The sequence below is a fragment of the Pithys albifrons genome, chromosome 1 (assembly GCF_047495875.1).
Source record: "Pithys albifrons albifrons isolate INPA30051 chromosome 1, PitAlb_v1, whole genome shotgun sequence".
Taxonomy (NCBI): Eukaryota; Metazoa; Chordata; class Aves; order Passeriformes; family Thamnophilidae; genus Pithys; species Pithys albifrons.
In genome coordinates this window covers 35,905,297-35,933,008 of record NC_092458.1, presented here as the reverse complement: position 1 = coordinate 35,933,008, position 27,712 = coordinate 35,905,297, and the positions used below count along the sequence as shown (strand labels likewise).

Here is a 27,712-nt window from a genome sequence, read left to right as displayed (position 1 = left end):
ATATTAGCCTGCTTATTGAACTTTGGCTTGTTTTCTTTTTCTAAAGCCTCAGTATTTTCTTCAAATTCTATCTTCTTCACACATTCTTATGATCCAACTCAAGGAACTTTTTTCAAAAATTTTTTTCTGCTGAAGGGAAATATTATTTTCATTTTAGAAAAGTAGTAGTTTATAAACCCAAAGGATTACAGAAGTTAGGCCATGACTCTGGAATTGAGGTTCTCTTTTCAGAGAAAGGATTAAAATCCTCTTTTACACATTACAAATTGAAGTTTCTAACCTGAAATGAAGCCTTCGCAGAAATGTGGCACAGCTGGGGAAAAAGACAAGCTCAGTAGTTGTGTATGGGGGTTTTTGTTGTTGTGTCCCCTTGTTTTCTACCTATATTGTTATGAAGCAAAATGGAGAAAGTGTATATCTGAAACTATGTAATTTGTCTTAATGAGCTGTGATCTCTGCTGGAACTACACTCACCACCTTTGCAGATAGACACACTAGAAACTTTGCTGATCCACAGCATTTTTAATGGAAGCACAGACTCAGAAAAATAAATATATAAACAGAAAGAACCTAAATCTTTGGATTGTGAATGCCTGTGACTGAATATCCCCAACACAGTAAATTGTCATTCTATACAAGAAAGTCATGTGGCTAAGGTTTTTTTCCTCACTTGACTTCATAGAGAAAAGCTGTAATAGTACAGCACTGGGCTTGGCAAGAGAATCAGGCTGGCACACAGGTCGATATAGGGTTATGTGTAGGAGTAGTGCTAGCAGAGATACCTCTAAGAGAGGAGATACAGAGGGTATCAGCAGAGCATTGTGTAGGAATGCTGAATGATTCAATGCTGCTGTGCTTTCTCCCTGGACAATACAGAGTGTTAAAAGGTTCTTTGGTAGTCTTTAGAGAGGGATGGGTGAAATGAGAGCAACTGCATATATTCACAAGACCACGTTGCTTGGTGTGGTAGGTCAATGGAAGCACTTCAGTTTCTCTCACCCTAGGAATCAAGAAATCCTCAGATCAGCAGGAACTTTCACTGAAAATCTGATATTAGTGTCTGAATTAATCCTTTTTTAGGAACATATAAGGTGGGAGGCTTTTTAGTATTCAAAGGATGAATGTTTGCAAATTTTCTGTTACGGAATCATTATGATTGACAGGATAAGGAACAATTTTGAGGCCTGGTCCTGAGAAAGCACTATTTCTCTGCCCTTCAGGGTGAGGCTAAGATGAAACTTTAGGGAGAAATGAAATGTTTCATTAGAACATCGTTAGCATCTGACTATATTTCACCTATAAATGAATAGGTTTCTACACAGACAACTAGTAAGAATACAAGTTGCTGAAAGAATAGATTTGTTTTCCATTGGTTTTCATTAATCTTTATATTCAGTGAAACATCTGTAATGATTGTTCAATCTCAACACAAAACAGTTAAATTAGCGAAAGTTCAGAGCATTAAATTGTGGGCTATATTGATTTTCTGACCTGCATACACTGTAAATTTTTCACATTGAGGCTATGCACAAGGTCTTTTGTTTTCCACTACTCAGATTTCGGTTTGAAATAACTGAGAGAAAGCTTTCAGAATATCCTTTCAGAGACATCTTCTGGAGGTGACCTTTGCCTTGGAAGGGACAGTTAAAGCAGCAGTTCAAATATCAGAAAATTACCTCATTTTCAGAGATCTTTTACTGTTTGGCCTAGTAGCTGAGATGGTGAAAATATACTAGTAAAATAAAAATTGTCCGGAAAATCAGTAATTACTCACTTCTAAAATTCCTTGGATGATGATTGAGGAAGAAATTAAAAGTGCAACCTTTTCACTTAAAATTCAGAATCCCTCCACTTAATATGCTTGTATAGTCTGTGTATCATTGACACAGGAGTTCTGTGCATAAACGTTTTGATCAGGACATAGAGAAAAATGAAACAAAGTTAAAATAAATGTCAAGGTAGAAAGCAAAATTTTGTATAAATGCTTTTTCAAGAGAGACAGTTACATTCCTTCCAATATAGCAGTAGTCTTTTTGTAGTTTGTGAATACTATGATTTTAAAGGCATTATATTCCATTAAATCTTTTAGTAAGATAGGCAGCTTTGTGTTTGGTCTTCATACTGCAAATAACCAATTTTAATGCAACTGTTCAGATCCAGCTCTTTTCCTACATCTGTTAAAGTTTGGGGAAAATAGCCTGTCATTTGCATCACTGACTTTAGATGTGAATTTTGACAAAAATTACATATTTTCAGTATTTTTCAGTCTTCACTTTACATTGTAGCAAACTAGACTTCAGGGATTTCTGAAGAAGGAGGAAAAATGAAAAAAAAACCAAGACTACAATGAGCATGAATGCTTTGCCTATGTGAGAAAACTCTTTCCTAGTCTGTAACAAGTGGTGATTATTGTGACTTACAGCTCTTTTTCATGCATGTACACCCTGATTCGACCGAAGAGAACATTTAGGGCTAGTCTGGTAAATAGTTTCTTTCTAGAAGAGATTGTAAATATAACTTAGGACCTTACTGTCAAAAGGTGGGTTGTTATCATGGGGTAACAATCACATACCAGCTGCAAAGTATAATATTAAGATAAAGACAAGCCAGTGTCAATTTATTCTGAACTAAATTAAATGAGTGATCCAAATGACTAGTAATTAAAAAGAACAGGAATTGAATTCTATTAGGAGTTCAAGGTCAGTTAGTGAGCAGTAGTATGTGAGTAGTCCCCTGGTAAGGAAAGAAAAAGACCCTTGTTTTCTCTAGAAGAAAGGACTAGGACATAATAGAATTTATTTTAGTATTGTTTGGTTTTTTTCTTTACTCATACTAAGCCTATACTGATGTTCCTAGCAAAGGATACTGAGTTTTGGTTACTGCCTCAAAATGTTTTCCATTCTTTGAGTAAAATTTTCCATTGAATTAAAATTAAAAAGTTTCTTGCATCTCAAAAATAATGCAGTTGGACTAGATGAACATTGTAGATGACATCCAATTGAAATAGTCTAGTCCGTTCTATTTACTAAAAGATTTAATCTCATTTTTTCATGGCTACACCTTAAGACAGACAAAATCTTGAAGCTTGGAGCCTGAAACACAGTTTACAGAAAGCAGCTGCAAGCATTTCATGGTAAGGGACTTTAAAATTGTACAGTATTTGCATTTTTGGAGTATGAATCACAGCTAGGAATTAGTCTGCAACTAGCAATTAACTGGTGAAACAGTTTATGCAGAAGGGAATCTTATGTGTACTTGTTTATGAGTGGCACTTCAAAACTACCTATTGTGCAGAAACCCAGTGTTGCTTTTGTTCTGATTAATTCCTGAAATGTGTATCTTCTCAGGTTCTGATATGCCTCTGAGCCATTGGATTAAGTCCTGGTAAAATATTTTCAATTCAGCAAATCAGCTTCCTGCTGATGTGCATTGTTAGAAAGTACTGAAAGGTACTTTCATATTTGTAAATAACAACAGACCATATGAAAATGGCTCATCTCATACAAGACTTGATGTAAACCAAAGTATTAATTTCAATCTTTGGGTACATATGGTGATGTGGGAGAGTTCAAGCATTTGGACAGACCTGTTAATACAGGAATGACATCCTATGGATTATATTGTTAAGTGTAAAGATCACTAGATTTTAATGTTTTTATTAAAAGTTGTCTCAACTTCCATGCTGAAAGGGATATTTCAGGAATACAGATGAACAGACAAAATATTTCTGTTACAGCCATTGCAAAAGAGAACAAAGAAAAGATGCTGGAGATTGGCAGCAGACTTTTGAAATACAAAACTGTACTTAATCCCTGTCCTGATATTTCCCCTGACTGTACTACAAGTCAAGAGGTCTCAGAGGCATAAGAAGCTCCAGAGTTTGATAAAAATTATTACATTTATGAAGAACAGCTTATGCCTTTTGAACTCTTTCAAAATACTATTTTGCAGTAGTCCTTTCTAAAGCTAATGGTGTCATACAAAATAAGGAGTACAAATTTTCTCCTGAGCACACTAACTCACAGGTTAAAGTGTATTAGACCGTCCTATGCCTACTTATAAAAGTTATGAATAGTCACAACCCCCAGATGCGGGTCTTGTAGGTTTGTTGTTTTTTTAAGAAGATCCCATAAAAGGATTTGAACAGCATTTAAGCATGTGCATTCAAAATTGTAATTCTGAAGTTTTATACGATTTTCCTGCCCTGTACTTGGAGAAATAAAGCTCTCATTACATACACCTTACTTTCTGACCATTAACTTTTTCACTGCCATACCACTTAGAACAGTGTAGACCAAATCAGAATCACAAAACATAGATACTCCTCCAAATCACCAAAAGTTGCAGGTAAAGGTTATTTGTGGAGGATTCCTGATGCCACCTATAGGATGTGGTTCCCCACAAAATGCATTGGTGATTTCTGTTTCCTTTCCCCACATGGAAGGCAGAAGCAGTGGTAATCACCATTGCAGTGCTCTTGCTGTAGCTGTTTGGAGTGATACCCCAACAAAGCAGGACTCTGAGCCAAGTTAATATGGGATAAGATAAAAAGCAAAAGTCCTTTAATATCAGGCCTAGGGTCCACAGGAATACATGATGACACACGTGCACCTCCCAAACACTGGTTTCTATGTTTTTTATAATTTGATCCATCCAATCATTACTTTACACATTTCTTGGTCCAGCCCCTGTCCCACCCGTGCTCCACCCCCTCAGAATTAGGTCTGGGTTTGATGAGACCTTCTCTTCATCAGTTCTCCTCTTCCTCAGGCTTTTGGAGTTCTTCCAGCGTTCTGATTTCTGGGTGACTCTGCCCTGTGTTTATGTCTCATTCTGCAGGCCTTCTGATATCCTTCAGCTTTCTACCTTGAAGAGAGTCTAAACAAGACTAAAAGAATTTGAGCTACTGATATGGCAGAGGTTGGCACGTATAAACATTGAACTTAAGCTGCTAGAAATATTAGCATACTAAATCTACATTTTACTACAGTTACACATACTTCTAAAATCTATAAAAATGAAAAATTAAAAACCCCATAGGCATCAGTAGCTGAAGCACTTTCCCAGGAAAACCCTGTCTTCTGGATCTGCTGTGGTACAGCTCTGTATTGTTCAGGTCTTGAGGAGACTAATGTTTCAATACCAGGGGACTGATGTTTGTTCTCTTGAAGCTGTGTGTTTGTACAGAGAAATCAGAGATGGAACCTATTTGCATGGAGACTAAGCCACAGACAGGAGTGAAAATTCCTTGTTTCACTCCTCAGCGTTTTCTACTGTGGGAAACATTTGCCTAACTAGAGAGTCCTCATGTAATGTTTAGTGTTGTCAGATATCCCACTTCATCTCTAAAATTCTTGTACTCTGTCTTCTGGATGTGGCCCAGATGTCTCAAATGAGAGATGAATACTGCCCATTGGCTTGCCATTGATTAACCTGATGCTGAGTAAGGTAACTCGAATATGCATTTTGCATATAATTTACCAGAGGAGTCACTGTGGGTAGTTGGTGACCTTCCCAAGACCCAACCCTTGGGTCTAGAAAGCCTCTTTTCAGTGCAGTCTGTATTCAATAGACCTAATGAACAGGAGTGGCCACTGTGATCAGTTTGCGTACATTTGGAATTTTCTTTAAGGATTTGGTTTTTGGAGTTGTTTTTGAGAAAGGGTAGTTGCTCATATTTGATAAGTAATTTTAAAGCTAATTACATTTGAGCCTGAATAGCTGACATTCTTTTTAAATAAAATGCTAGAAATAAACTTAATCTGGATTGGGAAGGACCGGACCACGTTGTAACCAAAAGTAGTACTTAGCACCCTTACTTATCTTTCAAAAATGCTTTGCCATGATAGAAATATGAGAGGTATTCCTTAATGTAGATATTATTCCCAACTATATCAGTCAGTTGTGGTTGTACATCATATATTTATTAACACATGAAAACTTGTTACTAAAATTATTTTTTCCTCTCTTGTCCATATTACTGATGAGAGTATGAAAATCTCTGTTGCCTTGGAGACATTCTGCTGATTGCTTAAATTTTTCAAAGTAGAGGTCACTCAGTGTTACTTTTGAAGGTAGATCAAACCACGTTTAGTGCTAAGAACCCTTTTGTATGTTGATAGTGAAGAACCACTTATATTACAAGGAAATGGTCAGGTAAATCAACTTCCTTTTGTTTTTAAGTAGGTTACCTCTTCAAAGTTCATCTAATTGTTCTTCCCACCCCCTTAAATGTATTTTTAAGGAGATGAATATGAAATGAAGATGCAGACTGAAAAGGGCAGTTGGTTTGAACCTTGAAAAGAGGAAATACTGCTCTATGGCTTTACCTTTTGATGTTCTAGATGTTTTCTAATGTTGTCAAGCATGTATCAAGAATTTGAATAGTCTAGGACAGACAAACACATTGCCACCCAAGACTGAACCCATTAAATTAATGTACATAAAATGCTATGTCACATAAGATTAATATCATAGAAATGGACATGGCCCTTGCAGCTCATATCAGTTCTTATCTGTATCAAGCATCTGGCACCTACAACCTCTCTCTGCTGAGACTTGATTCACAGCAGTGAGGGAAACATTCAAATTGATAAGTATGTCCTTTAAAACATCAGCTTGCACCCATGAACTTTTTTTGGTGGCAAGTGAAACACTTTTGCCCACTCAGGAATATCAGTGAAATGGCTTAACAGACAACATTATCATTAAGAAGGAAGTTCTAATGAGATTGATAGAAAAGGTAGCAAGAATTATTTCTTATAAGCAGTACTGTGACAGTTCAGCCCCTTTCTCTGAGGTAGCTGGTTGTATTCCCTTCCTTGTTGCAACTTTCACTTCCTTGTTGCAACTTTGCAAGTTTAAGATTTTTCAGTTTTGCTGGTATGCTGAATAGGCTTTTTGGCATAATCTGTTTTTTCTATCCCTTTCCATCTCTTCATTAGTGGCTTGCATTTTACATGACTTGCATTGCTTATCCCTTCATGAGCTGATGCTTTCAGGGCCTTATGCTGCCCTGTCCTCCTTTCATTTGTTTGCTACCTGTGCCTTTCTCTGCTTGTCTTGCTGTTCTACCTGCACCAACAAACCCTGGCAGCTGGGCTATCACTTTCTGTTATGACAGCTCTTAAGAGTGTATGTAGTGTGAAGTATCAGTTACTTAGGTTACATCTTTAGCAATTTCTGTCTCACTCCTTTACTCTCTAAACTTTTCATTCCAGTGTTGTCAACTGTTCTCTTACAGTAGGTGGGCCACTCACCTCCAGCTGTCGAAGATCGTGTGCTGATGTTATGGTTTGAGCTGGTGTCCTAGTTCAGCAGGAGGGACCAGCTAACCCTGTGTGGGGGTGATCAAAGCTGTATATTCTACCTCCCTCTATTCATTCCCCAAGGTCAATGGGCCATTAGCAGCAGCTGCCCAGGGAGCCATTATCACCTTCACACCCAGCCTGAGGGGGGCGGAGCTGCTAATGGGCCATCAACAGCTCAACACCCCCTGGCTCCCAGAGTTAATCACCCATTGTGTGAGTCCCCGCCCAGGGGGAGGGACTGAGTGCTCCCTGAGGGTACATAAGTGGTGGGTAAGAAGACCTTGGGAACCTCTCATCGGATCCAGAGCAGCAGCAGGACCTTGACAGGAGGAGATCCCCGCTCTCGCCCAGACCACAGCCCTCGCCTGCACCAACAGGTTTTTCTTTTCCTTTTGCTCTGGACTTGGGGGAACCACAGGGGTCTCAGCACAAGGGCAAACAAACCCCCTTGGGTTTGTGCCCCAGGACACTGGGTTATACCGCTGGGGTTTTGTGAGTTGAAAGCAATTTCCCTTGTGTGTCAGTGTTGTTATTGTAATATTATTATTAAATTTTAGCTCTGACTTACAATCTCTCTTGTGGTGAGTTCATTTCCCTTGCTGGTTCACCTTTAAACCAGCACAGCTGGCAAAATGCCAACTGCCCAGTACAGAGTCGAAGGGTCCCCTCCCAGGGAAAAGGAGTGAGGAAAAAAACCAACAACTTAGAAATAAAGCTTTGAAATGGTACGGGTTTATATCTATTAAAAAAATTAAAACAGAATACATATATATATACAAAGATGAAAAGAAAAAACACCTTTACCGAGTCGAGTTGCCCCAGTTAATAACCCAGATTCCAAACCACCCAAACCCCAGAAAACCTCCCAAAAACTCTTCCCGAGAAACCTCCCAGCAAGAGAGAGAAATTGACAAGAAAATGTTCACCTCCCTAGATAAACAACAGCGCAGACGGCAGTAGACCTAATCTCAGCAGACAAAGCAGTGCATCCTCTCGGGGCTGGAGCAGAGACCAAAAGAGACAGAAGCTCCTCTTCCCTCTCTTTTTATACCCCTTGACACTTCTTGATGATGTCACATGATATGAAATACCTCTTTGGTTGCTTAAGTCAGGTGATGTTTGTCCCTTCTAATCTATGTCACATCCTTTGAGGCCTGCTAAAACTGAGGCCTAAAAAAGGCCTAAACTGAAATTAAAGCCAAAATTACCATAGCTGGTAATTGCATATTTTCCTCCTTCATATTAGTGTTCTTTTCACAAGGGAAGAGCAACAATATATCTCTCATCTGCCTTTTTAAAAACAGGTTTTTCTTACACTAGTGTACAAAATAATCACATTCTACTTTTTTTCCCTTTTTTCATTAACCTCACTTCTCTTCACCAGAAGCCAAGAGAGAGTCCCCCTGTTCCAAGGCTCTTGTCACCTGGAGCCCTCCTAAGGCAGGGAATGTACAGCTGGATCTGTGGAAGGAGAGTTTGTCTCAAGTCCTGTCTATCCAGGTTATACAAATTTCAGATAACTTGTTCCTACATCAGTATCAAGGGTTCATAATTTCTGTAGTGTTGTCACTGCTGGGCCAGACCTTCTGCAAATGTGGCTGGAAGAAGAGAGAGTTCTGTAGTTTATGTTTTTTTGGAGGCCTATATAAGAACAGAGGTAATTTTAGAAACAATGCAAACAAGGTCAGATTCCAAGTAGGAAATCCTCAAGCAAGAAATCTATGAATACAGATTATTTGTTTTAATAACTACAATGGTGTCTTTAGCGAAGGAGCACTACATATCACTTGAAAAATAATACCTTATTCCCTAAAAAATACCTTTAGCATTAGTGGTACTGTTGTCTGTGGCTTTTGCTGTGTAATCACCGTGACTAAGGGAAACAAGTCAGGCCTGCCTTTGGGAAAAGAAAGGAAAGAAACACAGTTCATCATACCAGATTTTTTTTAATGTTATAATAAAAGCTTTGCATTTTGTTTGATGTGCAGCATGGGTTTACAGAGATGTTTCAAGTAACTAAGGTATAACTGATGGAAAGAATTCATTTGGCTTAACTGATTATATTAATAAGACAAAAATACTCAATGCCATGTAAGGGTCTTAATACACACCACACTTCTGACCATCATCTGCTGCTTGATCTGTAGCACAGTCTTTACATGAGACAAAAAGGACATTCCATAATCTAGAGCAATATCAGACAGTTTTAGTATGTTCTTGTAACAGTCTTCAATTCCAGACTCTACATGTCTTCATTTTGGTATTTAATTCTGCTCTCTATATGTCATATTGTATCTATGGCCTGATTTAAATCAGAAGAGACCTGGTACTGGATTCAGTTGCCCTTCTCGGCCATTTAAGCCCATTTGAGGTGCCTTAGGGTACCTACAAGATTGGCAGATGTGACAATATCTAGAGCTATGTATAGCACAGTTGCTATGGCCTATAATTCATTGCCAGAATTACAGTAGTGAGTAGACAATCTGAGATACTGTGTGGTTCAAGTACAATTATGCATTCTTAAAATCGGGGCAGATAAATAAGAACAGAAAAAAGGAAATTATTACTGATAGAAAGGCTTGTCTAGGAGTGCCTGTCTCTACAACAGAGTAACAGGAGCAACGTGTTTATGCTTCAGTGCTTATGAAAAAAATGAGATGATAAAACATGCAGAATGAAAATTAGTTTCAAAAGCTACTTGAAGTGTATCAGAAATAAAGAAAATCTACAGGGGTCCATATTGGGACCAGTGTTATTTAATATCTTCGTTATTGACATAGACAAAGGGATCGAGTGCACCCTCAGCAAATTTGTGAATGACACCAAGCTGAGTGGTGTGGTTGACACACCGGAAGGCTAAGATGCCATCCAGAGGGACCTGGAAAAGCTGAGAAATGGGCCCATGGGAATCCTATGTGATTTATCAAGATCAAGGGCTATGGGCTCCCCCTGGGTTGGGGCAACCCCCAGTATCAATACAGGCTGGAAGATGAACAGATAGCAGCCCCATGAGAAGGACTTGGGAGTGCTGGTGGATGAGAGGCTGGCCATGAGCCAGCAATGTGCACTCACATCCCAGAAAGCTGATTGTGTCCTGGTCTGCATCAAAAGGAGTGTCGTCACCAGGGTGAGGAAGGTGATTCTCCCCTCTTCTCAGCTCTGGTGAGACCTCACCTTGAATAGTGCATCCAGCTCTGGCATCCCAAGCATAGGAAGGGCATTGACCTGTTGGAGCGCAATGATTAGAGAGATGGACCACCTGTCTTGTGAAGAAAGGCTGAGAGAACTGGGATTGTTCATCCTGGAAAAGAGAAGGCTTCAAGGTGACCTAATTGTGGCCTTCCAGTATCTGAAGTGAACTTACAGGAAAGATGGAGCAAGGCTATTTACAGGACAAGAGGTAATGGGTTCAAATTGAAAGACAATAGATTTAGATTAGATTTTAGGAAAAAGTTCTTTACTGTGAGGATGGCAAGGCACTGGAACAGGGAAGTTGTGGATGCCCTGTCCCTGGAGGTATTTAAGACCATGCTGGATGGAGCTCTGAGCAATCTTGTCTGGTGAAAGATGTTTCTCCAGGGGGGTTGGAACTAGATAATCATTGAGGCCCCTCCCAATCCAGACTGCTCTATGAGTCTATTACATTTCATACTCTTATTCTGTACTTGTGTAAATGTTGTACTCATATTTCAGGTTATATTTTAAAGAAAACATATGGTTCTAACCTTATTTCTTATCTTGAAGTAGACTCACAACTCAAAATTCTATCTCTGCAAGTTTTCAAATCCTTAGAATGTGGAATCTGAACAGTTGCAATCAAAGATATTGACACTTTTCTTCATAGTAAACAGACCATCTCTGAATTCACTGCCATGGGAGCTCATTTCAGGGTAGTTTGGTTAGATGGTTTGCTATCAAGGTTGTCATTCAGCAGTTGTTATGGGTTATCATGTGCAACTGGGAATCCTCTTGTGCTGTCTACTTCATAGAATTCTAGTACCAATAGCAATATTGGGGGCTTAGTGTCCATTTCATTTCTTTCTGTACATGCATTTCAGCAGTATTTACATTAAAGAAAAAAATGTTGATTGTTTGTTTTTTTTTCCCATGGTAACTTTACTCTCACTCGGGAAGTGTTGCAGCTGGTGAAAGGAAGAAAAGTGGAATTATTAAAAACAATGCACTCTGAGTAGGTTCAAGTACACTGAGGATCTGTGCTGAAAAGGTTTGCGTGGAGAAATATTTAGGGCTATAAAAAGATATGTGTTAATTTACATATAAATGGATATTTTTAAAAAGAAAAGGTTAGCTTTCAGGAATTTGAGGGAAGAGGAATAATGCAAATTTTATTTTCTTGACTGCTGAACAAGCACAAAAATGAAATTATAAAAAAAAAAGACATTTGCAAAAATGTGATTCCATAAAAGACACGGAAATTAGTTGCTAAAGTAATGGGCCTTGAGTTTCAGAACTTTGAAAAAAGTAGAAGTTCAGAGGCTTTAATGCCTGTGAGGTTTCAGAAACTGTGAGGAAGATATTTTAATACCAGTGAAATTTGCACTGAATAGCATTTTGTTTTCTGTGAAGTCTTGGGATCATCCTTTTTTTTAAATAATACATTATAATGTTCAACACAATTATTCTGGATATAGAGCCAACTCAAAAACAAAGCTCTCAAACTGAGTTGTTTTCTTTTTGGTGTTTTCCTTCACATTTCTGTATTTGGTTGTTGCTTATGTTTCTGTAAAATAGCTTCTCATAGAGCACAGAAGATTGTTTAGAAGTTGTGGTACAGAAAAACTGATATCTCAGTACCAATCCTGTTTCCTTGAGAAATAAAAAAGCAATATCCAACAGACTAGAAACCTTTCTTTTTTTCTTACTGCAAGACATAAACTTTTCCTAGTCCCACTTTGAGAATGTGCCAAATCATGTTACCTCTTCCTGTACCACACTGTAGATTTACTATGATTAAAAGAAGTAAGAAATTTTATGTAACTGGAAAAACTAAAACAACAAAATTTTCATGTTGCACAATTGTCTCTTGCATAACAACTAGAAAAGACAATTTTTCCCCTTCTTGGTCTTTCCTTAGAGCAATAATCTTTCTTCAATCACACAGTGATTAAGGATTTAGCAAATGCTGCATCACTTTTTTGCCTGTCCAGAAGCTGAGTTCTCAGTGAAGTCTTAAGCACCTTCACATGGGCAATGAGCAAATGTTGCTGTTTGATGATCACCAAGAGAAAATGGTGGCTTCCCTCAAGGATTTTCTCACCCATACAGGAGGAAAGCAGAACCCAGCTCCAGCAAGAGAGAAGCAGCCTCAAAGCCTCACTGCATGTGGCATGGAGATCAGCCATTGCAGGGGCTTTGAGTGAAATACGCCTGCAAAGCTGCTTTGTCCAGGGCATTTCCTTCTCATGTGAAAGGACCGAGAAAACCTCAAGGTTGTCCCATGCCAGTCAGAGAGTTAATGAATATTTCAAATGATTTTTATTTTCATATTCTGCAGGGGTTTGTTTCCAGGTTTAAAATTTCCTGTAATTCTTGCTTCTTTTTGTCAGCTTCTTTCTACATGGTATATTGCCCTTCCAGTTCTTTCCTGTCTTCTCTTTCCCTCCTTTCTTATGCTTTATACAAAGCCTTCATGGTAAAGGCTTGATGCCTCTGCCTAGTAACAGGAGAACTTGCATGAACAGCCAAAGTGAGATACTGAAATGGGAATGTGACTAGTTTTCCCAGGTAATATCCACACAAAGAAGTCAGTTCCTACTGCCTTTTGCCACCACCACCACCACGTCCAGACAGAAGACACACTGCTGCTAGCCTGGTTTTCAGTTCTTCACATCAATTTCTGGCCAGCAGGTCCCAGAGAAGCACTTATCTTTCTATGAGTAATCTGATCCTTCACCAGAAGTGATGCGAATCTCGCCAAGGACTGATAATAATAACCCCATTCAGGAAGAGGAAGTCTTCGTGCCAGCTCTGCAATTATACTCCCTAGATCACCCCTCAAAACTTTACAAATTATTTCAACTACACACAGTAACATTTCAAGAATTTATTATTGAAAACCTGGGATAGATCCTTATTCAGTAAGTATACTCCTGAATCTGAAGGGGAAACTAATGTTCTGCATATTTAAGAGCTAAGAGTTAGTGTTTGATTCGTATGTAACAGGAAATGTGCCTGGGATTGGTTTCCAGTTTAGACTTTGTAGTGGAAATAGGAATGCCCATTGGATACCTACCAGAGCTGGTTGCAATATGGTGCTTTTCAGAGGGATTGGGAATAACTTGGGAAAATTACCTATTTTAAAAGAGATTCACTCAGGAAAGATGGCACTAAGAGTTGCAGAGAAACATGTTTAAAACAGTCCAAATTGAAAATGAGAGGGAGGTTTTCAGGTGGTGTAAGTGTAGATACCAACTATGGCCGTGCCACCCTGATGCCCAGTCTCATCTGATCTTGGAAGCTAAACAGAGTCGGGCCCAGTTAGTACTTAGATGGGAGACCTCCTGAGAATACCAGGGGCTGTAGGTTCTAGTCCTGAGGACTTCACTGTCACTGTCCAAGCTTGCTCGGCTGTGGCGGATGAACCTTAGGAGTTAAAGGGTGGGGCCAGTTTTACGCACGCTGTGCCTCACCTAAAAAGTCCACTGCACAGGCTCAAAAGACATACCCATGTGGGTAGAATCCTTCCCCCCCAAAAATAAGCTTTGTTTGTAAAGCATGGCCATGATGATGATGCTGATAAAGTGTAGATACACTTTCCAAAGAGAAAGGGTCCTTTATGATGAGATTAGAGCTTGTTTCTCCTAGGAACGCTTTCCTTCTTAAGAAGAAGCAACTTTATCAAAGAACATTTGGATGTTTTCTTCTCTTGAATTCCAGAGGAAGCTTACAGTCTCTCTCTTTTGTATGAGGAGAGATAAACTCCTACAGGCTTTAACAGAACTCTGCATTGGGGAGGGCATAGGAGGGAGACCAGCGAAGATAAAAACCTTGAAGAGAACAGGAGGTGTGCCTTTCTCAGGCCTGGTGCTTTGCAGCACTGTCAAGGATTTTCCCTTGTAAGTCTAGTGTTCTTGATTTTAGAATACATTTTCTTGAACTCCTTCCACTGCCTGGCAATTGGGGGGTACCTGTGTGTTATCTTACTTCTCAGATGGACACAGTGACTGGATAAAGACACCTAGCTCTCCAAGCAAAGTGATTTTCTCTGCTTTTTGAGCTGTGTGGTTCTTGCTTAAGCTTCTGCATTTTTGATAAATAAACAGGACTCTTGAAAGAAGAAGCCCTAGTCATATTTTGTTGTGGCTAATGCTAACAATTCACTCCACCTTGGAGTACAGTTAATGCCTCTTATTAAGAACAAAAGTCCTAAATAACTGCTTTCAGCCTTTGATTACTGAGTAGGAGTAATAGGAAAAAAAGAAGATTCCTATCAAGACAGGGTTGTTATTTCCCCACAGTAATTTCAACCAGCATTTCAGAAAATACTGGGCTAAGTATTCTATTTTATTTTCTCTCAGTTATCTAACTTGAATCTTAAGATCTGACTGTTGTTATTATTGTACTCATCTAAATTCAAGCAGGGCAGCCTAAATTCCTAATTACCTGTTCAATTCTCAGTTTTCAATTGCACAAACAGCATGTAATGTTTCCCAGCATGTAGCCATATAGGTCTTTCTGAATATGACAGGAATGAATACTTACCGATACTGCTAATCTCAGTGACTGTGCAGCAGATCTTATTTCCTTCTCTTCCTTCAAAGCTATGAAGTTTAGAATCGGTGTTAAGGATAAGAGGTTTGAGTTTTAAATCCTTTAAAATCAGGTCAAGCAACCAACACCTTGTAAAACCACGATTAAACAGCAAGTGATAATGTTTAATCCAATTCTGATAGATTTTACAACAGAAGAAACATAAGCAGTGTACTGCATTTTATTCCAAGGCCCAAATTTGTTTGTTGTTCCTTCCCCAGGCTGTATTAAAATGATTAAAGCTTGGCTACAGTAAATGTTTGTATAGTGTGTAACTTTTACCTTCCTGAAGTATACTTTACTACTTCTGTCAGTATAATACCTAAGCACTTCATAGACTGGTTGACTATGTTGTTAAAGCTTTCAAATCCTCTCTGAGGCATGCACAGTCTGGTTAGCCCATTTTTCTGATGAGGAACTACAGCATAAAGTTGTGTATAAATGTCTTGCAAGCAGACATCTTACAGTGCTGGAACAAAAACCAGCCTCCTTAGTAGGATCTCGAGGAGAAGTCAATGTACTTCACTTCAGCATCTGCTGAACCAGAATGCAGACAGGCATCATTTGTCTCTGCTTGCAGGAGATTGTGTGCATAGCTGCAGAGAAAATCAGAGTAAGAGCTAGGATTTCAGCCCTGAGCACCTACATTTGAGGCCACATGAACACTTGTTTCTCTAGTGTTGCTTAAAATGAGACAGAGGTACTTACTTGTTGTTGCACATGCAGCAGTAGCAATAATCATTTAGTACTGAAGGGCAGCAATATGAAATACTGTATATAGTAGGATTCCCATGCCTACATGCATAAAAGGCATAAGTCATAACCTTTTATGGTCACTACATGCTTTGGAAGTGTACAGAATCCCATATGATTATTGTGATTTCACTCACTCTTGTTATGTAATGTAGCAAGTCACTATCTTCTCCAAAAATAGCAAACCAATTAGGTAATTGAAGTAACATACAGAATCTCATCATAAAAGGCCTTTCCATAGTTACAGCTGATTTCTCAGACCAAATCACTACTTATCACAATTTCCTTAAATTTTAAACCACCATTACTTACATGAGCTGCCTAACTGCTTCTCATTTTAAGCACATAGTCAGAGACTGGGCTTTTTTGGCTTTTCATGATAGTATATCAAAGACATATATTAATTATAAGTAGGTATCCTTACCAAGCTTAAAAATTATTATAAAGAAAAATCGCATAGGGTTAGGCATTTCTTACGCTAAGCTTTGACTTTGTTCTGTAGAAGAAAAAAAACACAAACAAAAACAAAAAAGAGTAGTATTCAGAAGCTAATCCATATCTTGTTTCCTTCTTGTTCATTGCTATTCTGTCTACATTTTGGTTCTTAGTAACTTTTGTTTTGGGATGCATGTGTATGGAAGAACCAGATGTTGTATCACAATTGCTGTTGATTTCTCATAGGGTGTCATGCTGTTGTAAAATCCTAATTACACATTTTTCACAGTTCCTGAAGCTAAATGATGATTTTTCCTACTGCAACTTCTTTGTATCTTTCTTTCTTTCTTGCATACTGTGGTTAAGTTTACATCTTCCAGCAAAAATGTACTTGAAATACACAAATTCAGTTGTATAGCTAAAAAAATGTAAAAGGCTGTTTTCTTGGATGAGATCCCATTACCAGTTGTAGTAGGTTAGATATGCTCCCAAAGAACATCTTCTAGTTTGGTTTCATTTCAAAGGACTCTAGAGGCACAGCCCAAGACCACCTGCCATATGAAAGATAGCATGGGTATGCGTACTGAAAGCGCATTCCTGGTCCAAATCAAAACATCTCATGTAGATTCCCTCCTGTAATGTAAAGAATAGCATCCCCAGAAAGACACACTTCCTTTTTCTCCCATCTGCAGATTATCACATTACCTCTTACAAGTAGCGATGTTTTCAGATGGATGGAAAAGTGACATCCCTAGTTCACCTACCAGATGGATGAGATCACTTGACCTTGCTATCAGTATGGTAACTGTAATGTCAGAAAGTCACTTAAGTAAATACTGTAGGGCAGGAAAGGAGGAATCTTATCCACAAAGAAGATTAGAAAAAGGTGGCAATGTAACCTTATTGAAAAACTAATCACTTATACAGAATATTTTATGAAATGGCAAATTTTCTAAAATATATTTTGCCTTGGTTAAACCCTCAAAAATGTGAAACTTTTTCTTGTAAATTATTTATCTCTGAACAAATTATGTGAAATATGTTTTGTAAAATAAGGACAATTATCAGTGTAAACAGTCTGTGTTAACATCATAAGTAATAAGTTAGAAAACTGGCTCAAATTTGTTGTGTATATTTCTTGTCAATAGACAAATAATTTATTTTGAAAATAGTTATAAATATTTATAGAAACAGAAAAATATTTTGTAAATTTCAGTGTAATAAGTAAAACATTTACTATCAGGTTTTGTCTGCTAAGAGACCTACTGTCTTCTACTAACTCAAGGAAAGGTAACTAGACAGCAAAATAGTCTTTCTTTTGTTTGTGTAATATGATGTTGCCAGTGTTTTTCAATCATCACTGTATCAATAGATGAAAATAACTTTTTTTAGCCATTTGTAATGCAATATTTTGTATAGATTATATTCATCATTTTCAGTGTAAATCAAAATATAATAAGTGTTCCATGTCTACATAACAACAAATTTCTCTTCTTGAAAGCCTTCCTCAGCTTTATTGTCCAGTTAGTTTTATTCTAAATGTCATACAGAAACTCTCTATTCTGTTTAACAGAAATTGTCTAATTCCTAGACAAGCTATACTAATGTCCTTTTGTTCTTATGCCTGTTTTAGCCATCATCTTAAAAAGCTTTTTTCTTCCTGATGTTTAACACTCATATGTCCTAGAGAGTAATCACATCTGGCCCCAACCCAACTTTCATAATGTTAGGTTAAGCAAGACATGCTCTTTTAGTGTTCTGTGCTATGACAGGTTCTCTGTTCTTTTGATTATCCTAATGGTCGCATTAAAATGACCAAGGAATCCCTTGTTGATGTGTTTAATTTGTTATTATATTTCTTTTCAAAGTGCTGAGAAGACAACCATAAATAAATGAAATCAATTAATTACATGTTCCTTTCAATGGACCTTTCTACCTGTCCTTATTTTCATAAAAAAATGGATTCCCTAATTAGCAAATAACAATCATAAACTGTGGCTATAATCAAATGAATATCAGGAGGCAGCTACGATTCAGCAGCTTCTTCCTGCCCACTGGGACTCTTCATCTGCCATCAAGTAAAGCAACTGCTAGAGTGGTTTACACAGATATAACTTCAGTACAACAAGTTTATTTTAATCCAGCTCCAGCACAACAATTCCTTGACAGTTTGTTTCCCAAATTGCTATCACACACTACATTTTCCAGCTACAGTTTGACAAGGTCTGTTGCATGGAAAATCCCCAAACTAATAGTTAGCCTGAAGTTAAAAGCAATGTTTCTGTTCTTGGAAAAGCGTGGCTCATATCATAAAAGTAGATTTGTTGGTCAATCAAACCAATTAGCACGTGCCTACTTGCCTTTCTTATCTGCCATTATTTACAGTCTGTCCTGTCATCTTTAGACATATTTACAGAGACTATAGAACTATTCATTGGAATTGTGACTAACAGAATCAAACTCCCAGTGTTAATGCCATAAAAACAGAAAACACCACTGCTAGAGCTAACAATTTTGTCTGCTTTGGGGTTGTTGTTTGGTTGGTTGGTTTGTTGTTCAGCTTCTAACATCCTTTAAGATCTTTGGCTGAAGATCAGTAAATAAATGCAAAATATTAGTTGCTCTATGTGGGCTAGAATCATACATGAAAATACTATGTCTATTTAGGAGGTAGAAGAAGAATTTAAGTATAATATGTAGACTAAGTATCTTATTAATCCTATAAATAATAAGAAATGACAATGTATGAAGAAAAATACAGTTTTAGTAGCCTAATATTTCTTTCCTATTCTCATTTGTATAATTGGCAAGAAGGTCCAGAACCCTCTTGAAGGGGAATATTTGAGTACACTTGTAATCTTAACATTAGACAAAAGTTGATCCGAGTGTTCTGGATCAAGTAACTTTGTTCTAGGGAGAGTTCAGAGGGATGCCAAAAGTGAAACTAGAACACCGCTGAGAGCTTAACAAAACAGTATTTTATTACCAGAGGGGCCAAGTAAACGGGAACCCGAGAAAGAGAGAAGGAGGAAAATAACCCCTACCGGTAACAACCCCACTCACCCAGTTGTTACTCACAAGGTTTTCTTTCCGACCCAGAATGCTTAGACACCCCAGAAGCAGGGGCTGCATTCTCTAGGCATGAAAATAGCAGGCATGCCCCCAAAAAGGCAACGTTGTCCTTCATGTGAAGCAAGAGAGCTTAGATCATGAGCCACATGAGCCATCTGCTCTTTATCCAATCTGTCAATAACGTCTAACTGGGCAGGTGTGGCCAGGACCGCCCAACCAGAGGCCCTTTGTCCCTCCCCTTGTTATGTAAGTGGTGGTACTTCTGCGCATGTGTGTGAGCATTGGAATTTCCCTGTGTGTCTTGGGTTGAGCTGGCAAAACGCCAACTGTCCAGGACAGAGTGAAAAGGGTTCCTCCTCCCCCCAACCAGCTAAGGGAAAAAGAAAAGGGAGAGGGAAAAAAAAAAACCTCAAAGCAGGTTTATGCTGAAACTAACTACATGTATTTATACAGAAAAGAAAATGAGGAGAAAACTACAATATAACACACACTTACACAAGTTACATATATATAACAAGGAATAACTTCCCACTCCCCAATTAATACAAAGCAAAGTCTATTACACTAGATCTGGAAGTACTCTAAGAGACACATAGCAAGAAACAGAGTAACAACAAAAATGTTTCTACTTCCCTGAATGCAAACAAAATGCAAGCAGAGGCAGCAGGGGCAGAAGCAAGGCCTACTCCAAGACAAAAGCTGGATCACGTCCGGCTTGTACCTCGGCCATAGCAGAACTGACAAAGCCACTCCCACACACTGGATTTTACACCCTTTGAGATGACGTAGCATGGTATGGAATACAATATTATTGGCTGGAAGAAGTCAGCTGTTAGCTAGCTCAGCCCAGCTTAAATCAGCTGACAATCCCAAGCCTAGCTGAACTTTAAAACCTAAATTTAGGTCCACCTGGCCAAACCCATAACACTGTGCTTGCGTATTATCACCCAGAAGGTCATTATTAATTAAATAGTTCTGGAGGCTTACTTCATCATTCTCCTCATCACTTTCTGCTTCAAATGCCTTGAAAAGCTCTTAGCTAACGATGAAAGCCCAATTAATTTTAGTTTATACAAAATGCCCTCTCCAAGGACAAACTCTCACTCATCAGCACTTGTTTCCCATAACTTGGCAGGAAAAGAATAAACTCTTAACAGGTGGCTGGCCAAAGCACAGACCAAAAGTATTAGTATCTAATTAAGCCCGGATACAGACATAAAGAGCTGAAGACTGACAGATAATCACAAACTTAACTTTCAATTAGGAAGAGCAAAATCTGAGTGCAATTCACATGACCATGTACATTGTAGACTTCTGTACTGGTCACTCTTGGTATTTTTATAGTCAGTTAAGACTTTAGGGTGCAGTTTATGTGTCTGTAATGAGCACTCCACATCTGTATTCTAAGAAGCACTAAGCTCACTTGCTAACTAAAATAGGGACTCTACTATGATCAATTTGGATACAGGTATCGGCTCTAACATCATCCCAAGTTAGGTGACATGAATCCAATCTTTCAAATAATTAAGTGACTAATCAAACCTTTTGCCAAACTCACTGTTTACCTTGCAGTATGAACACAGACTTCTCAAAGTGAATACTATATTATCTGTACCTCTGTGTCATGAATTGTAACAAAGTAATGAAAATAGAGTTCCCATACTAGAAAGCAACCATGTCTTTAATGAACCGTACAGAATTAACACAAGCTTCACTCACCTTTATACCTTTTCAGTGAAAGTGGGCACACATGGACATCCATGCACATTTTTTCCCCATGTGGCACAGTTTACACTAGTTGAACATAGAGTCATAGAACAGATAGGGTTGGAGGGGAATTTAAAGATCATCTAATTCTAATCCCCTTGCATTGGGCAGGGACACTTCCCATTAGACCAGGTTACAAGGCATCCACATCTCTGGACAAATTATTCCAGTGCCTCACAACACTCACAGTGAATTTCTTGCTAATGTCTTACCTATAAAGAGGGTAGATTTAGGTAAATATTACCATGAAAGAGGAGGGGAAAGAAGAGTTTTCAGGGGGTTTTACTAGTTATTTTAGTAAAGCAAAGAAGATTTTGCTAACTTTCATTTGTATTAATTTTACCGAGGGGTTTTTTTCTTGTTTACAAACTGATCATTGTAACCTGGAGTCTATAATAGATAGACTCATAAGGAAATGCTATTCTCTGACACACTTATGAGGTATATGTCCAGAGGCTTTAGAATTGCTATATTAGCAAAATAAACATTAAAAAGATAAAAGGGAAGAAGGGTCATAAGAGGTTAAAAACTCAATAAAAATTTAGCATTCAGTCCCTGACTCTAGAAATTTATAAAGAGCTATCAATGATGGTGAATGAAGAAAAATGGCTATTTAAAAATAATCACTAATGACTCAATCAGAAATTCTGGTGATGTCTTTGCAGAAATAAACATTTTCTTTCCAACTAGGCACTAATATTAAAAGGAATATATTTTTAAATTTTATAGTCTATACACATAGAAGAGGTCTACATTGCATGTTATTCCAGGGTGGTGAGTTAAGTCAAGATTTTTACCATTACTTTTATTTTGTCATGAATAAATTTGCACTAGAAGTTTTTAAGTGTGAATCTAATAACAGTAGTCTTAAAAGGTGTCAATGAATTGGTAATCAAGTCTATTTTGAACCATTATAGATTTATGACTTTCTGAAGGTTTATGAAAAAGATCTAGAAATGCTCTAATTGATGCACAGTTCTATATTTTTATGTTCACTTACTATAGATGGCTGTAGTACCTTAGTGTGTTTAAAAATGTATAATACTGATTATGAAAGTTATGTCTCTAGTGCATGCATAAACATCCACACCTGGAAGCATGCATGGAAGATAAATAACTATGTGATCAGTATATAATATGTGATCAGTAACATATTATCTGTTTTCCCCAAAGTTTTAGAGCCACCACTGCCTTAAGTAATGATCTGATATGACTGATTTTACTGGAGTATGTTAGAAGTCATGCTGAGTGAGAAACAATCAACTGCTTTGATTTCTATGAGATTGTATAGTTCACATTGATTTGGGCCTCTTCCTTGGTTCCTTGTTTTTACTTGTGGATTTTTGGATGGGTAGCATAGGGATTTTAGTGTGTGGAAAGGGTCAGTCACATGTTTATTAAAAAAACTAAGTGTGATTCTTCTTACTTGGTGGTGATCTTCACTGTTTTGAATAGTGATGGGTATAACCTTCCCTTCAAAGTTCCAGACCTTCAGCTCCGAAAGAACTATGTGAATTATATTCTTGCAATAATTTGGAATAAACATTGCATTTTATTTTCTTTTTTTCTTTTTGTTTATGAATGTCTTACATTATGAACATTTTTAGAAAAATTTTGTGGAATAAAAGAATGTTTGACCCAACAGTATCTGATTTTTCTATCACATTTGAAAGTTATTATGCTATTAATACAACCAGTTAAGCACATTTGACAAGAATTTTCTACTAAAATATGTTTTTGTTCTCATTCAGACACTCACAGACACTGCCCTTAGAGCTTGCTGGAGAAAGGTTTTAATAAATAGGAACAGAGAAGGGAATCATATGTTAACACAATCCAACTTTTTTGAAATGTTATCCAAAATGTGTATTTTGTGTGTTTTATTAATGGCCTAATATGAAAACCCAGTAAAACTCCTAAGAAAATCTGAGACTGTGGATGAACATATCAAAATGTTTTTTGGTGCTTTTTAAAATATGTTTTGATACATGACACCTTTTTTTAACCATGGTAACCATAAGCTCACCATTTGGGACTGTTCATTCTCCCTACACTTTTGTTGACCTGTGTCTTCTATGCAGGGTCTAATTAGAGGGACAGCCTTTGATATCAACAGCTACATCCCTAACACATATCTGATCAACCCAAGCTGGATGGGGCTAAGAGCAATATGACCTAGAGGAAGGTTTCTCTGCCCATGGCAGAGGGTAGGGGTTGGAACAAGATGCTAACATTTCTTCCAACCCAAAGCGTTCTATGATTTTATATGCACATGTAAGTTACTACACTGACATAGCCATTAATCTGAAAAACCTTATATAATAATTCCATCATTTCTGGTGAAGAGGCATGGTAAAGTGAAACTCTGTCTTGGTAGTTATATGGAGAATAATAGATACAGTTTTGGCAGATGTCTACAATTGCTGTTTTGTTCCACTTGGTGAATTGAAGAGACCATAGAAGTTTTGGATTGTATTTCTGATCTTGTAGCATGTCTATTAAAGATAACCAAACTCGGGTTGCAGGACTTATGTGCAAATGAGAAGCAGAATGGAACAGCAAATGACTAAAAGGCCTGACAGCTTTGAAAAGTAGGAAATGGTTCTGACACTTCAGAGGACCAGCATCTCCCTTTTTCTTCTTCTCTGATCTTCAGTCTCTCTTCCCCCCAAGCCTTAAGGTGCATGAGAGGCAGTCTCCCACATCACATCATTAAGGCTCACCTCAGGAATTTAGAAGCATGTCTTTAGCAGTTTCCTTAAATAGTGGATAAAAAATAAAAATCAATTCAAATACCAAGATCAATATATTTTAGACAAGATAGGAAAGAAAAGGAAATAGCTTTTGGGTTGTTTTTTACTTCCTTCAGAAATTATATAATTTGCAGCACATACACAGTTTGTTTCTGAGGTTTTTAAACCTGTGTTTTAAATCCTTTTTAATAACAACTGCTATGATTACTTGCTATCATGTAGCTGGATGGCAGTGGAGTTGTTGCCATTTTGTAGTTCAATATTGGATAGACATACTATTTGAGTGGTAGCAGTTTATCATCAAATCCAAATTTTTCATTTGTTTATTTATTTTCTTAAATTATGATGGGGGTAGGGGAGGGAATTCCTGAGAGGGTTTTTGTTGGTTGGTTTTTTGTTATGGTTTTGCTAGTATTGATGTTATTGGACCAGTCCAAGTTTTATCAGACATGTGAGACTGAGGTGATGTGTTCCTTAAGCACACGTTTACCTTCAATGTGCATTTTGGTTCTGCATAACTTTTTCTAGCATTTGTTCAAATGCCTGTGGACAAACCAAAAATTGATCTGAAAATATTGTGGTAACAAGAAAAATTGCCAAATGATAAAATATTAATTATTTTACTTTACGTGCAGATATGAGAGAAGCAGCAATTACCCCTACTTTAATTGTTTCATAGATGAGTACAGTTATTGCGTTATTCATTCGATGTGCAGACTGAATGTAAAAAATAACATCAACATCATATAGTCAGACATTTCATTTTAAAGTAAACCTTACCAATGTTAGATATATTAAAACAATAAACCAAGAGATTAAACTTTCATAAACAGTAAGAGCTCATTGTTTTGTAAATGGATGTATAATAACATCTTAGTAGCTCAAATGAAACCGTAAAACTAACTGGCTGCTTTAGTCTTTCTGCAAACTTTTGATTTATCTTTTTAATCACTTGTTAGCTTTTTTTATGGCAATTAAACATTGAAAATGGGCTTCTGTCTTCTTGCTGCATTGCTCTTCTCTCATTGAACTGCTGTAATTGCTTTATGATGACAAGTAATTTAAAGGTGCAAAATCCCAGTTAAAGTGTACGACTTCTACTGCTACAGATGTTTGTGACCAATGAATGACTGCTGTTGGAATGTGAGATTTATCTTTCTTTGTGACTTGTGCAGCAGAGAGTGGATGGGATACCTTTGAAAAGCCAATATGAAGAGTCCATAATCACAGAAAGGCTGTAGCTTGACTTTGTATCTGTAATACCAGAGTTAATGTTAGGGAAATGTTAACTGAATTTGTTAACTAGATTGCAATTTTGAACCTTACTCTAGCTACAAATAAAATAATATAATACAACAGCTGTTATGGTCCACCCATTACAGGTATCTGCTAATGTTGTAAACAGTTTTTTTTAAAAAACACACTGATGCTTAGATATACATAATAAAGAAAATAAAATACAACAAATTATAAGGACCTGTTTTGATTTGAGGGGAAAAAACCAAAATGTTTACCCACAAGTGGGGGAGAGGGCCTTCTCCACAATAATCACGCCACTCTTTATAAAATTTAAGGAAAAAGGAATTTAATACAAGAAGGATAACTGTTCTTAACTGCTATATATAAACAGACTAGTGCAAACCGCTTCCCCAACACCACAAGAGAAAGAAAAAAAAAACAAAACAACAACAAAACCCAGCAGGTTTTCCTCCAGGAGGAAAGTTATACTTAAGCAGTGTCAAATATCACAGTCCGGCTGGCTGCGGAGTGAGTTCCCAGTAGTTCCCAGTCCCTCTCCAGCGAGACAGACGAGTGGTTAGCTCTCAGATGAACTCTGTGTCTCTTGTCCCAGATGAAGGAGAAAGAAAGCTGAAAGTGGGGAACCACCACGTGTCCTGCAAAAGCAGCTGCACACCTCTCTCTCCTGGGTCACTGCCCCAGCCGGGGCGGGCAGGCCGTGATGGTGCAGGCGGTGGTCAGTGCAGGCGGTGGTCAGGCTGAAACAGAGGCCGAGACCCCAGATGCAGGAACCAGGAGAAACAGCCGCGGCGAGGAGAAAAACAGCATCTCAGCCAGAAGCCGTAGCCATAGCCAGCAGAGCAGCTTCCCTCCTCAGCAGCCACCGCTCCTGCGTTCCGCCGAGCTAAGAAGGGAAAGATGTCCCCCAAAACAAGAGACAAACCTTCCCCCATCCAAGTGATCACCAGTTAACTACTTCTTTTGTTAACTGCTGGCATGGGCAGTTAGTGGAAGGGGAGAGAATTTACATAATAATCCCAAACTACAACAGGACCATAACTATTCTAAAAGAATTAAACATTCTATAAAACTGCTTGTCCAGGTATTGTAACAGTCATTGATAGCAGTAGTTACACCTAGGACTGGGAAGCAGTTCCTGGGAATCCCCATAAGTTATCCAGCTACAGTTTTACAACCAACTTCCAACCCACACTTCCCCTCCCTCCCCCCACCCCCCACCCAAGGGGGACAGACTGTTCATGCCTAACAGAGGTTCCTAGGACATTCTCTGCCCCCCTCTGTCATGTTATTGCTTCAGGGCTAACAGGACTAAAGAGTGCTAAGAACATATTTTGTCATTGAACAAATCTGTTGACTCAAACTGCCATTTTTTGTGGCGACTTCTGAGAGTCGAACAGCACCCTAGAGAAAACTAGTCCCTGGAAGAAGAAAAGTAATAACAGCAGCAGAATTTCAGTTCTCATTTCCCACTGCCATCCAGATACATGAAAATATTTTCTATCCACATCAAGGAGAGGATTGTAACCTGGGAATATTTCATTGCTGATAGGATGGAGTCTTTCATATTTTTAAATGCTAAATGCCCTAAGTGACTTTTTGTTTCTTCTTTTGCTTTTAAATTCCAAAATCCTGCCTTCATTTTCTTAATTAAAGTATTTTTTGAATTTCACATTCATGTACTTAAAAAACATTATTTTAATCCATCACATCAATTATTATCTGCATCTGTTAATGACTTTTTTTCTGCCAAATATAATCAGCATGGCTCTGCATATAAGCATGCCCTAAAAATAAACCAGATAATTTACATCTAGATAACATGGAAGAAGGCAGTAAATCCTGAAATAGCATTGGCTCTGAATGCTGCCTCTTTAGATGACTTGCCATCCACAACTTGCATCAGTCAGTCTGTGTGTTGCTAGGGCATCCTATTGCCTGGTATTCATTTTAATAATTTTAGTGGTGGGCTGTTTATGTAAAATGGAATGAACAGAGGAGAATTTCAAGGCTGAGTATGAGATTTTGGATTTCATTTGTTTTAGCTGTAGACAGTATTTACATGTAGCTTTTGCGGTAAATTGTTTTCAGTTCTGCTGACATTGTAGTGGGTTAGCAGTGCAGATAATAACAGATGAGGGATCCTTTTGTGAAAGTTAAGAACTGGCTGATTAATTTGTTATTATGTTACACTCTAGAGGAAACCCTGTAATTAAACCACAAAAAGCTACATTAACATAATGTTAGGGGTCTGACTCAATCCCACAAAAGCAAGAAATTCAAAGTTAACGATGAAGAGGGCAATGTTACGTGGTTTAGGCCACGTGATGTTCTTTGGAAAAGAGCATAGTCTGACTGTTTCAGACTATCAAAGTTGTTCCTCTGTGTGATTAGGGCAGCTGCATTTAAATCAAATTAAGTCCTTTGACTTTTCTTTTTGTGTACTTGCAGATCAGGCTTTATAAAAAAGGGTTATTGAGCAGTTATCTTTGAAATTAGGTCTAATGCTAGATTTCATGCTTCGAGACACCTAGTCCTGACTTGGATCTAGAGGATGAGCTCCTCAACAATTTTTTTGTTTGCAGGTATAGTATA

The 27,712-nt window shown here is 37.9% G+C and overlaps 1 protein-coding gene and 1 pseudogene across 1 annotated transcript in view; both read left to right on the top strand.

Moving 5' to 3' along the window:
- The window catches only part of GPC6 (glypican 6), an 801,791-nt gene that overhangs the window by 388,994 nt on the left and 385,085 nt on the right, over positions 1-27,712 (top strand). The gene's annotated exons all lie outside the window — the stretch shown is intronic.
- On the top strand, positions 13,741-13,856 carry LOC139681165 (5S ribosomal RNA; annotated as a pseudogene).